Genomic DNA, 10,680 nt, shown 5'->3' on the forward strand with positions numbered 1-10,680 from the left:
TGTGGTCGCTAATGGTTTCTCCTCTGGTCTGTGCTGAAGGACAGGAGCGGGAAGAAGCTGCCAGGAGAGAGAAAGCACGTCTCTGGGAGATGGATGAGGAAGAGTATGATGCCCACTCTGAGGAGCAGAAAGCTCAGTTTGATAACAATATATGACAAGTCCAGCGTGAGAGGAAGAAGAGGTCTGTAAGCCTTCCATGGGTAACTCCCCAGGACAGTGTCCCTGAAGGGTTTCCCTGGGAGACCCTGGTTGAGCTCAGAGGGGTTACAGAGCAAAGGCCAAAAGTGTCTATTACAAGGGCACAAGGATGGCCAGTACCACCTCGTGGTTCCCAACGGAGGAAAGGAGCTTCCTCTGGTGAGACGCAGGGAGCTGGGCTCTGTGCTTGCCTTGCCACTGCGCTTCTAAGTGTCTCCAAGTTAATTACTTCAATTCTCATCTTCTTCATCCCCCTTCTTCACCAAAGCAGAGGGGTTGTGGTGGGGGTTGGTGTGAGGCGCAGCTGTGCTGGCTTGGTTTAGATACCAGTCCTTCTGCAGGTGAAGTTCTGCAATGCTGATCTCCCAGGGTTTTCCATACTGAGTGACTCCAGCCATAAAAGCTGGTGTCCTTAGGCTCACCTTCAGCTGCAGCAGCAGCAGCTGAGCCCGGGAGAAGCTCCCATCCAGCAAAGCAGAGTGTTCAGGAGGATGCATAGGATAGGTGTAAGCCTGTATTAATCCCCGCCTGAAACTCGAGGAGGGCCTTGCTTAAAGCAAACACGTGTTTCAGCACTTCTTTCAGCCCAGGCTGAAGTTCGTTTCCCTGGGAGGAAGTTGCTAGGGCTGCTTCGAATTGTGATTTCCAGGACAGACAGCTGTTGTGGTTTAAGCCCATCTGGCAACTAAGCACCACCCAGCCGCTCGCTCACTGCCCCCTGCCCCAGAGGGATGGGGAAGAGAATCGGAAAAGGAAAAGTGAGAAAGCTCGTGGGTTGAGATAAGAACAGTTTAATAAATGAAATGAAATGAAATAATAATGATAATAATAATAAAAATTGTAATGAAAATAACAACAAAAAAAAAACCAAACAAGAAAGACAAGTGATGCAAATGAAAACAGTTGCTCACCACCCTCCGACCGATGCCCAGCCCATCCCCAGGCAGCGGTTCCTGGCCAGCTTTCCCCCTAGTTTATATACTGAGCATCACGTCGTATGGTCTGGAATATCCCTTTGGTCAGTTGGGGTCAGCTGTCCCGGCTGTGTTCCCTCCCAACTTCTTGTTCACCCCCAGCCTACTCGCTGGTGGGGTGGTGTGAAGAGCAGAAAAGGCCTTGACTGTGTGTAAGCACTGCTCAGCAATAACTAAAACATTTTTGTATTACCAACACTGTTTTCAGCACAAATCCAAAACTCAGCCCCGTACTAGCTACTATGAAGAAAATTAACTCTGTCCCAGCCAAAACCAGCACAATAGCACAAGTTTTCCATGATTCACAACTGGGTTCCAGCAGGAAACCTCCTTGTTCAGACCATGCTTTGCAGGAGGGCAGTTCCTGCAGCCTTTGCTTTCTGATGGATGCGATTATTCTCCCTAAGGAGCAGGCTATGCCCAGGGAGAAGGGCTGGATGAGCCAAGGAAGTATTGGTGCAGGGATAAGTAGGTGTTAGTGATTTGTGAGCTGGTTTACACCGGAAAATCAAGAGAGGACTTCAGGCATCAGTGCGGAGCGATGGTGGATCAGTCTTCGGCAGTGTGCTGGAGGTATCCAGGTGGACCTTATTGGAGAAGGAAGGCAATTTAGGCTTTATGACAGCAAAGCCTAGATTTGGCTGGTCCTGGAGGTCCTCTTCCACCTTTCCTCACTTTGGATGTTCCCAGTCTCCCCAGGTTGAGGGAAGTCCATGGAGATGGTCTAATGGTTCTGCATGGCCTCAGGGTCAGTGACTGAAGTGCAGGACCAGCTGGGATTGCGGTGAGCCCAGATTTCTGGTGGTGACTCTCAGGGATGTTTTCTCTTTGGCTTGCTGAAGGGAGATGGAGCAGATGGCTCAAGAGCTGGAGGAAAAACACCGGCGGGAGCTAGAACGCTTGAAGGAGGAAGAAGAGCTGAAGAAGAAGTCTAGGCAGAGCAAGAGAGAGCTTGGAAAAGACAAAAATAATGCTTTGGGGAAGAAAAGCCAGCGTGGATTCAGGCAGGTGGGTGGTTGTGTTTATAGAGATGAATAAAAGCCCTGGGGACCTTCCCGCTGAGTTGGACCATTCCCCCAGAAGCCAGCAGTCACATGCAGTGCTGGGGACGAGTACCCGGCCATGAGTAACACTTGGGGCTGTGCTGGGAAACAACAGCTGGTGTTGGATCATGCTGCTAGAGGTGTGTTTTCCCATGGGTTTGTTGGAGAACTGCTCATCTAGGATCATGCTGCCTTGGAGTCACAGCTTCAGATAACTCCGTACATTCACTGTGAAACCCTGGATAGTTTCATTCCAGTGTTTCTCCCCACTCTGCATGTGACTTACACCTCTGAGCCACGATCCGTCTGGGATGTGGTGTCTTCTCCTACGTGACTGGCAGGAGACACCACCAAGCCTTAGGTATTCATTAGCAACCAGAATTCCCAGAGTCAGCCAGCCACAGGGATGCTCAGCACACTGCAAATGAGCCCAGAGGACTGCACAGGAATAAGGAGGTGTCTTAAGTTCCCTGTTTGGGTTGGGAAGCTGTTCTGTTCTTCAGCTGGTTTGCAGGACTCCTCATCAGCTGGCACTAGGGAGTTTGGTTTCAGTTGAGCTAAACTGGGTACCAGCTGCGTTCTGAACTGGGATTTGTAGAGCACCTAGCACAGGTCTCGGACGAGGCTTGGGGTGCTATTGTGAAGGTCATCACTGTTCTACAGCATTTGAGTCGGTGCTTTGAAATGCTCACTGCTTTTTCTTGCTCCTCCTGCCCAGAATATGAACGCATCCACCAGCAACACCAACGTGTCCACCAGCAACTGGTTGGATGTCACCGAGGGGGTAGACAAGAAGGGACCTGTAAAGGAGCGCCCAGACTCTGTTGCAGGTGACAAGGAAGATACGAAGAAGTGAGGCAAGGTTCCCCTGACGGATGCGTGCCCAGCGGTGGTTGTGCAACCCTCAGACCCAGAACAGGGGGAAATGAAAAACAAGGCCCTGAGTGAGAGCAAGAAGAACTTGGCCATGAGGTTTAAGATCTATGAGGCATCGCAGAAAGACGTCACGCATATTTTGTCATCCTGGGACAGGGTTCAGGGTATCCTGCTGTCCCCTCTGAACCAAGAGGAGGTGCGGCACCAAGCAGAAAACCAGTGCCAGTATTTATCCAGCCGCAGGAGCCGGAAGGACAGAGAGAAAGAGCGTCAGGAGAGGCTGGAGAAGGAGCGCGCGGAGAAAGAGCACCTGGAGAAGGAGCGGCTGGAAAAACTGAAGGCTCTTGAGGACTCCAAGTTATCTCGGCTGGAAGGGGAAGGTGCAGAAGGGTTAGCCAGAGGCCAGGATGTCGGGGTGCCCTGCTTGAACATCCAGGTGCTGAGCTCAGAAGATGTGAGTAGGAAGATCGTGGAGAGCGACAAGCTGCCAGCAGCAGAGCAGGTAAAGCCCTGTGAGGCTCAGATGCTGAGCCTGCCGTGGTCTGGGCCCTGATGCGTTGTGTCCTGCCAGGTGACAATGGCACAGAGCCTTGTCCAGGCCACTGATGATGTTCCACAATGGCTCCGCAGCAGCCACGTGGCTGGGGAGGTTCTCAGCATCCCTCAGATGGGTGGAAAGAGGGAGTGCTCTCTCTGTTCAAGCATCCTGTCTGTTCAGAGAGTTTCCCAGTCTGGAAATCATTAAAAATGGTCCCAGGGCAGCTGAGTTGCTCAAGGGAGAGGTTTCTCTCTAGGTCCCACTTGTAGGTCCTGGCAATGCTCTGGAGCCTGCCCACCCCACTGGGCATAAAAAAGCACTGTAGTCCATATAAACAACAACAAAAAAAAACATTGCCAAAAGCTCCGTGCCTTTAAGGAAGGAGTGTGAGGATGAAGGTGATGGGAGTTTCTGTTATGCTTTAGATCCTGGATGACTTGGGACTGGGTCCCTCTGGGCCTCCTGTTCCCCCTATGGCTTTTTACTCTGTGGTCCACTACCCGGATAAGCGGATGCTTCCTGCAGCAGGAGAAGCCCTCAAGCACTTTGTCTTTGTTGTGCCAGAGGATGCTGCTGTGGAAGATGAAAAGAAGGATATGGAAAGTCCTGTGGATGCCCCAACCATGCCTGCGGTGAAGGTGCCAGGGCAAGGGACCAGGCATGGTGGGGGGGAGGATGGAAAAAGATCACTGTGGAAGGGCAGTGAAGACATGACAGGGTCCCATGTCTGCAGGCATCCCTTTTGTCTGTCCAACAGAGACAACTGTGCTTGAGACATAGGGCGGTTCTGTAAGACGAGAGAAAAAATATCACCTAAAGTCCTCAACTTCCCTCCAGGAGAGGGTCCTGAGCGAGGAGAGGGGTCCTGGGCGAGGAGAGGTCTCGTGGGCAAAACAAAGTCCAATAAGGAAGACCAAGTCCGTGGGCAGATATGAAACCAGCAGATGCTGGTTACTTATTTATTCTCTCTCCTGTTTGTTAGCAGACCTGCAGCTTTCTTTCCAGGATGGGGATGTCTCAGGGCAGGTCTCACCTCTCTCCCTTCTCTCTGTCCTCTTGGTGTGAAGATGCCAGAGGAGCAGGTCACCCCAACCAGGGGCCGGTCGAGGAAGGAGAAAGCTGCGGGAAGCCGGGAGGCTGCAAGGGAGAAGCAGAGCTCCGGCCGGGGCAGGAGAAGTCTCCAGGGGCCGGGCATGGGAGCACCCACACGTCCCCCTGAGGCGGACCAAAGCGGCATGGACGCGGTCCCATGCCCAGGGAGATCCGTCAGGTGAGCTGTGAGGGAGGAGGTGATCCCTCTGCTTCATGTCCATCTTGCCAAACGAGGTCCATCGTCCCCAGCTCCGCAGGGACCCTCTGCCGGTGCCTCCATGGGATGGCGAGTTCACGACCCTCCTCCCTGTCTCGTTTGCTCGTTAACAATGTCTGAAGCCTCCTCTTTAATTGCCAGGCTGAGCAGCTGCCAGTGGATAGTGCCTGCCCGCGGCGAGGTGGAACTGAAGGTCCGCTTCAGCTCCACGGTGCTGGGCCAGTTCGATCAGACGCTGCATTTTGAGATCCTGGGGACAAACCGTCTGTACCAGCTGCACTGCAGGGGCACCTGCCTGTATCCCACCATCAGCCAGGACCCACGGTAAGGTTGGCCCGTGGGAGCTCTCCCACACTGCCCCCCCCTAAACTCCGAGCCAGGGCTGTCCCTTGTACCCCTGTGGCCTTCTGGCTTGGGCAGAGCGTGCTGCCTGAGCTGGGAACCAGTACTGGTGCCTCAGCCACCAGGAAGGGTTATGGCTTTCTGACCAGGTTTTCTACTTGGAGTATCTCGCAGCTCCTCATTCCCTGTTTTTTCTGCCCAGGCTGGTGTTTCCTCAGTGGAGGAAGAACAAGGCAGATGACGACATCATCTTCAAGCAGTATGTCATGGACACGGGTGTATTCCACTTTGGACCGCTGCTGTGTGGGAAGTCAAGAGACCGGTATGTCTTGATGATCTCTTGATGTTGGGATGGGATCTCCAGGGCCTTGTGCTTTCATGGACATGCTTGGAGACATGCTGTGCCCGCGGCACAATTCCGGGCAGGCCCAGGCAAAGACCTGGGAGATAACTGGGGTTGAAGGACTGCAGGTGTGTGAACGTGGGTAGATAAACAGGCACATGAGTCTCGGAGGAGCTGGGAAGAGATGGAGATGATCTTCCAACATGGTGGGTGCCTCGGTGGCCAGAGCCACGTGCTGCTTCCAGCCTGAAGGTGACTTGGGGCAACTTGTGTCCCGCCTCCACATCTCAGCCTCACCACCTGTGAAATGAACTTTATGGTGCTTTTTTGAAGTGCTTTGAGCTGAACTGAATGAGCAATTATTCTGCTGATGGTTTTGTAAACCATTCATTAATCTGTAATACTAGTAAGACTTTGAGTTGACCTGCCAATATGCGGGGGGGGGGGGGGGGGGGGGGGCGGGGAGGGGCGGAACCTGCAGAGGAATAAAAATGGGAATTACGTTTTCCTGATCCTCACTGCCGGGTGAAGTCTGCCTAAAAAAGTTGGCATTGTAGCTGCTGGCATATTTCTATTTTTAACATCGCTTTTTTTTTTTTTTAATATTAGAAATGAAGTTCTTGTCTTCATGGGAGCTCTGGAGAGCTAGTGGTATTTTGACAACCCAAGGACATTAAATCAAAACAGTTTAAAAAACAAAAGAGGATCTTTAGCTAGACTGATGAATGGTCTCAGGTTTCTGTTTGCTTTTTTAACCCTTTAACTCCAAATTCTCTTCCACACCTGAGAAGAAGGGACACTTGTAAGATTTAGCATTCCTCTTGGGAATGAATCCTTTCTATTTCCTTCCCTCAGACTTTGGGCTAACCCATGAAATAGAAGGCAGCCTCGTGACTTTTTTGAAAGAGATAAGCTAAACTATTTTTAAAACCTCTTTTCAAAAGCATTTCATTATACTCTGCAGGGAAGGAAACCCAACAAAGAAGGAGGAAGAACCCATGTGCCTGGCGTACTTTTATTTTTCCAGGCGCTTTTGAATTTATATTTTATAAAACACTCTTTTAAGTGGCCTGTGCATCGTCACGCCTCTGGGATGGAGGCACCAGGTACAGAGGTGGACATCAAAGTAACGCAAGGACGAATGCGCGTACCATGCAATGTGCCCGTGAAAGTGATCCTTTCTCTTAGCCGGCTTGATAGACCATGGTCTTCCAGTGCAACCTCCCGCTGCCAGGACACAGTGCTTTCCTCGATGTGTGATAAAGACAATAGTCCCGGCATCTCCTCTGCAGCCTTTTCCCTTTTTTGTGGACAGGTACAAGGCGCTGCACTATCCCAGCAACTGTGAGAAGTTAACCATCCTCAATGTCACCCCACTGGAGGCAGAGGTGCATTTCTTCTTTGAGCATGACGTCAAAGCGGACACGTTCCTTTTAGACCCTCCCAGCATGAGGCTGAAACCTAACGAGAAACAGGTAGGAGATGGACAGGTAGGGCAGACACTGGTAGAAGTGCCCAGGAGCCGTTCCTCCTGCTCACTGAATGCTCTTCTGTATTTCTTTTTGCGGGGACAGGGCTAGGAGCTGAGCGTTTGGGCGTACCCCAATTCAGCTGGCCTCATGGAAGACAACCTCATCTGCTGCATTAAGGAGAACCCGGAGCTGGTGGTCTTCTGCCTGTGCTGCCAGGGGGTGCAGGTGGAGCTGGGGGTCAGCTCCAAGCAGGTGCATTTCGACAGGCTGCTTCTGCACAGGTCAGTCATTCCGCGGTCACTCTGCTGGCGATGAGAGCTGACAGCGAGCCCCCTTCAGCTTCTCTCGCTGGCTGTGTGGCCACTCAGGTTGGAGGCTGGGCTAGCATCCCTTTTTCTTCCCAGCAATTCCCAGTCTCTTGCTCACCATTCCTCGCTGGCTCTGATATCCTGTAACAGCCACGAGCTCCATAGCCCCCCAGCAATGCTCTGCAATGGGCATCTCGATGCACTGATATCTTGTCTGCTGGTTGCAGAGCAGTCCAGTGGCTCCTCCTTATCTCCCTTCTCTTGGATACACTTCTGACACCAAGCTGTCCCCCAAGGACCTCACCTCTCAGACTTGTGACATAGGGAAAACATTAAAATATGATTTTATACGCATGGCTAGGGCTGCTCCAAGTTGCATTCAGTTGCAAGGCTCACTGCCTGTGGCCTGGCGGCTCAGCGGGCTGGAAAACCTTGGCGAGGACTTCTCCTTGTCACAGGATGAGGGCATCATTGCTCCCCACACGGGGTTTGGCGTGCGTCTGTATTTCAAGACCACGAAGGCTGTAACCGTTAAGAAGATGATCCGACTAGAGGTGAGGGGGACTGTGCCCTCCCTGGCAGAGCAGGGCAGAGTGATCCCTGTGCTCTTGGGGATGGAGACTGTGCTTGAAGGGTACCCTGCCAAGAGGGCAAAAGGATGAGCCTTCCTGAGATTCCTTTCTACCTGTGTTGCCGGGGGGCCAGTCCCTTAGCAGCAAGGCACTCTCACTGAAGGATAACGTTTTGGAAACTAGGTGACTCCTAGGGTGCTCTTGTAGCTGAGCTTCATGGGGCAAGTACGCTGTGGAGTCCGGAACAGATGTACTGCTGTGTACAGCACCTCAGGAAGAGGTGCTGCCTCTGCATGGCCTACATCTGGGTTTTGAGGCTTTGTCCTGAGCCCGTACAACAACAACCTTGCTGCTGTGCATGGTTGAGTGCTGTCGTTTGGTTGTCGAGACTTGGGCGTGCTAGAGGAATGCCGAGGTGGGCTGACAGGGTTTCTTCCTGCATCAGAATCTCGCTGGGTCAGCCCATGAGATGAACCTAACCATGAGGTTAGGAAAGCTTGGGAGTCACAAATGCTTGTCAGGCAGGGGAGGCCATGGTGGAAGCAGCAGACAGAGGCAAGGCCTCGTATGTTGTCCTCCAAAAGAATTGAGAATCGTCTAAGCAGTGTTTGTTTTTTGCCATCTCAGGTTTCAGATGCAGAAAACGTCCTGGGGATTGTTCAGACTGAAAATATCCAAATCGTTGTGGAGGCCTATGATGTTGCTCTGAGCATCAGCATTTCTAAAGGTCAGTGGATGCCCCCGAAGCCAAGTAGTCTGGGTGAATTGCATTGCCTTGGCAAGTGAGCAACCAGGGCACTTGGGCAGGATGGGGTACCATGCAAGCGTGGCACGGATATGTAACACACGTATCCTGCAAGCTGCATGGAGTGAAGCACTGTCAGGACACAGAGAGAGCCTTGAGTCTCTCGTCTCCAAACTTTGAAGCGTGCAAGTTCATGTGCGGATTGATTTGGGGGCTTTGAAACGACGGTGATGTGAACAAGCAGTTGGCAACTCCTGAAGGCTCATCATGGCACATAGAGTGGTTGGATCTGTGCTTGGAAGCAAGGAGATGGCAAGTGAGCTCCTTAGCTACTAAACCCTATGCATATTCTCCGAGTAAGGGAAAGGGCAGCAAAATAGCTAGAGAAACTTTCCATAAGGGAATCGTGCCGAGAAGGGGTTTGTGCCACCTGAGCACTCCAAATCTGTATCTTGTCACTTGGTGTAGTCTGCAGCAGCTCACAAATATTCACCATTTCTTACCTCTCTCTGCGGGTTTTCTGCAGGTACAGACGGCAGCGTGGATTTCGGGATGCTTAAGGTCCTGGATGAGGCAAAGCAAGTGCTGACTCTGAAGATCAAAGGGAAGTACAAGATTGTGTACAGGTGGGTCCAGCTGCCTGGTCTGTGAATGCATGGTGCCACCCAGGCCTGCATTCTCCTTCTGTCCATGGTTAGAACCTGTTCCATGTTGACTACCTCATGCTCCAGGTAAATACAAAACCTGGGCTCTCTAAGCTCAAATATTTTAATAGAGAATCCAGTCACACACCAGCAATTCTTCACAGCTCAGCAGGAACCAGAAGGAGAGACTCTGAAATGTAAGCCCCTCACTGCTGAGATTCATTGCCTTCCTTTGAGGGTCAGCGCATTTCACTTTATGCGGCTCTTTAAAGCAGGGAATGAAAAAATTTGGTGTCAAAGTTATCTTACAACACTGCTGACTGTCTGCACTCTGTGTCAAGATCTGGAATTCCCCAAATGGAGCTGGACTCTTTCCCTTTTATTATTTTTTTTATGGTCCTATGCAAAGTCCTGGCTCTGCTGGTGGCACCGGTATTTTTAACTGCAGAGGTCTGTTCCTTCCCTTTCACCCCAGTTTCAAGCTGGAAACCACGGATACCAACATATGCGACTTGGCATCCCACTTCACTCTCCAGCCGCAGAAGGGCGTGCTGACTGCCTCCGGGCACCCCGTGCAGGTCCGGCTGCTCTTCCACCCCAAGATGGAAATGAGCATTGAGGACAAACCCATCCTGCAGTGCCAGGTGAGCTGCCTGGGCCAGGTGGTGTTAGCACACCACGTCTTGGGAGTGTAAGCAGGACACGTGTCTTCTGGGAGGAAGGCTTTAATTGGGGAATCCTCTCTCATCCATATGCAATAAAGTCTTTCAGAAACCATTTGTGATGCTTCCTAAGCAGAGCTGAAACTGGCTCTGGAGGAGGTGTTTAAGCAGGGAGGGTGAGCTGGTGGGGACTTGGGGTGGCATCAGGGGACAGAGATAGAGGTTGTCCTCTGCTGTATTTACCAACCCCTCCTCCGGTTGCAGGTGATTGAGCCCAGCATCTGTGAAGGAGGTGAGACCATCGCCATCATCCCAGTAACGGTGTCGGCGAAAGCCACGTTCAGCAAGTTCAGCACTTACCCTGCCTCCCTCATCAACATCAGTGCCATGATGAACAGCAAGAGGAAAACCTGCACCTTCCATCGCAAGCCCAGTCCCAAAGCCCCGGGTTAAAGGACAAGTTCTGTTTTGGTTTTGTGATCCCCTGCGGAGAAATAAAGGCGAGCTTAACACCAAGTGACCAGGAGATTCAATAGAAATCCTTTATTGGTTGCAGGCAAAAGTGATAAAATATCCCTAACTCACTGTATGGTTATATAATTCCCAAATGAGGGGTAAAAGGAAAAACAAGGAAGAGTCAGCGTAAAGAAGGAA

The 10,680-nt window shown here is 51.6% G+C and overlaps 1 pseudogene; it reads left to right on the plus strand.

The window, feature by feature from the left end:
* The window catches only part of LOC132321696 (hydrocephalus-inducing protein homolog), a 124,538-nt pseudogene extending 114,059 nt beyond the window's left edge, over window positions 1-10,479 (plus strand).
* Window positions 10,480-10,680: the final 201 nt, after the last annotated feature.

Source organism: Gavia stellata, unplaced genomic scaffold (genome assembly GCF_030936135.1).
Source record: "Gavia stellata isolate bGavSte3 unplaced genomic scaffold, bGavSte3.hap2 HAP2_SCAFFOLD_87, whole genome shotgun sequence".
In the NCBI taxonomy this organism is placed as follows: Eukaryota; Metazoa; Chordata; class Aves; order Gaviiformes; family Gaviidae; genus Gavia; species Gavia stellata.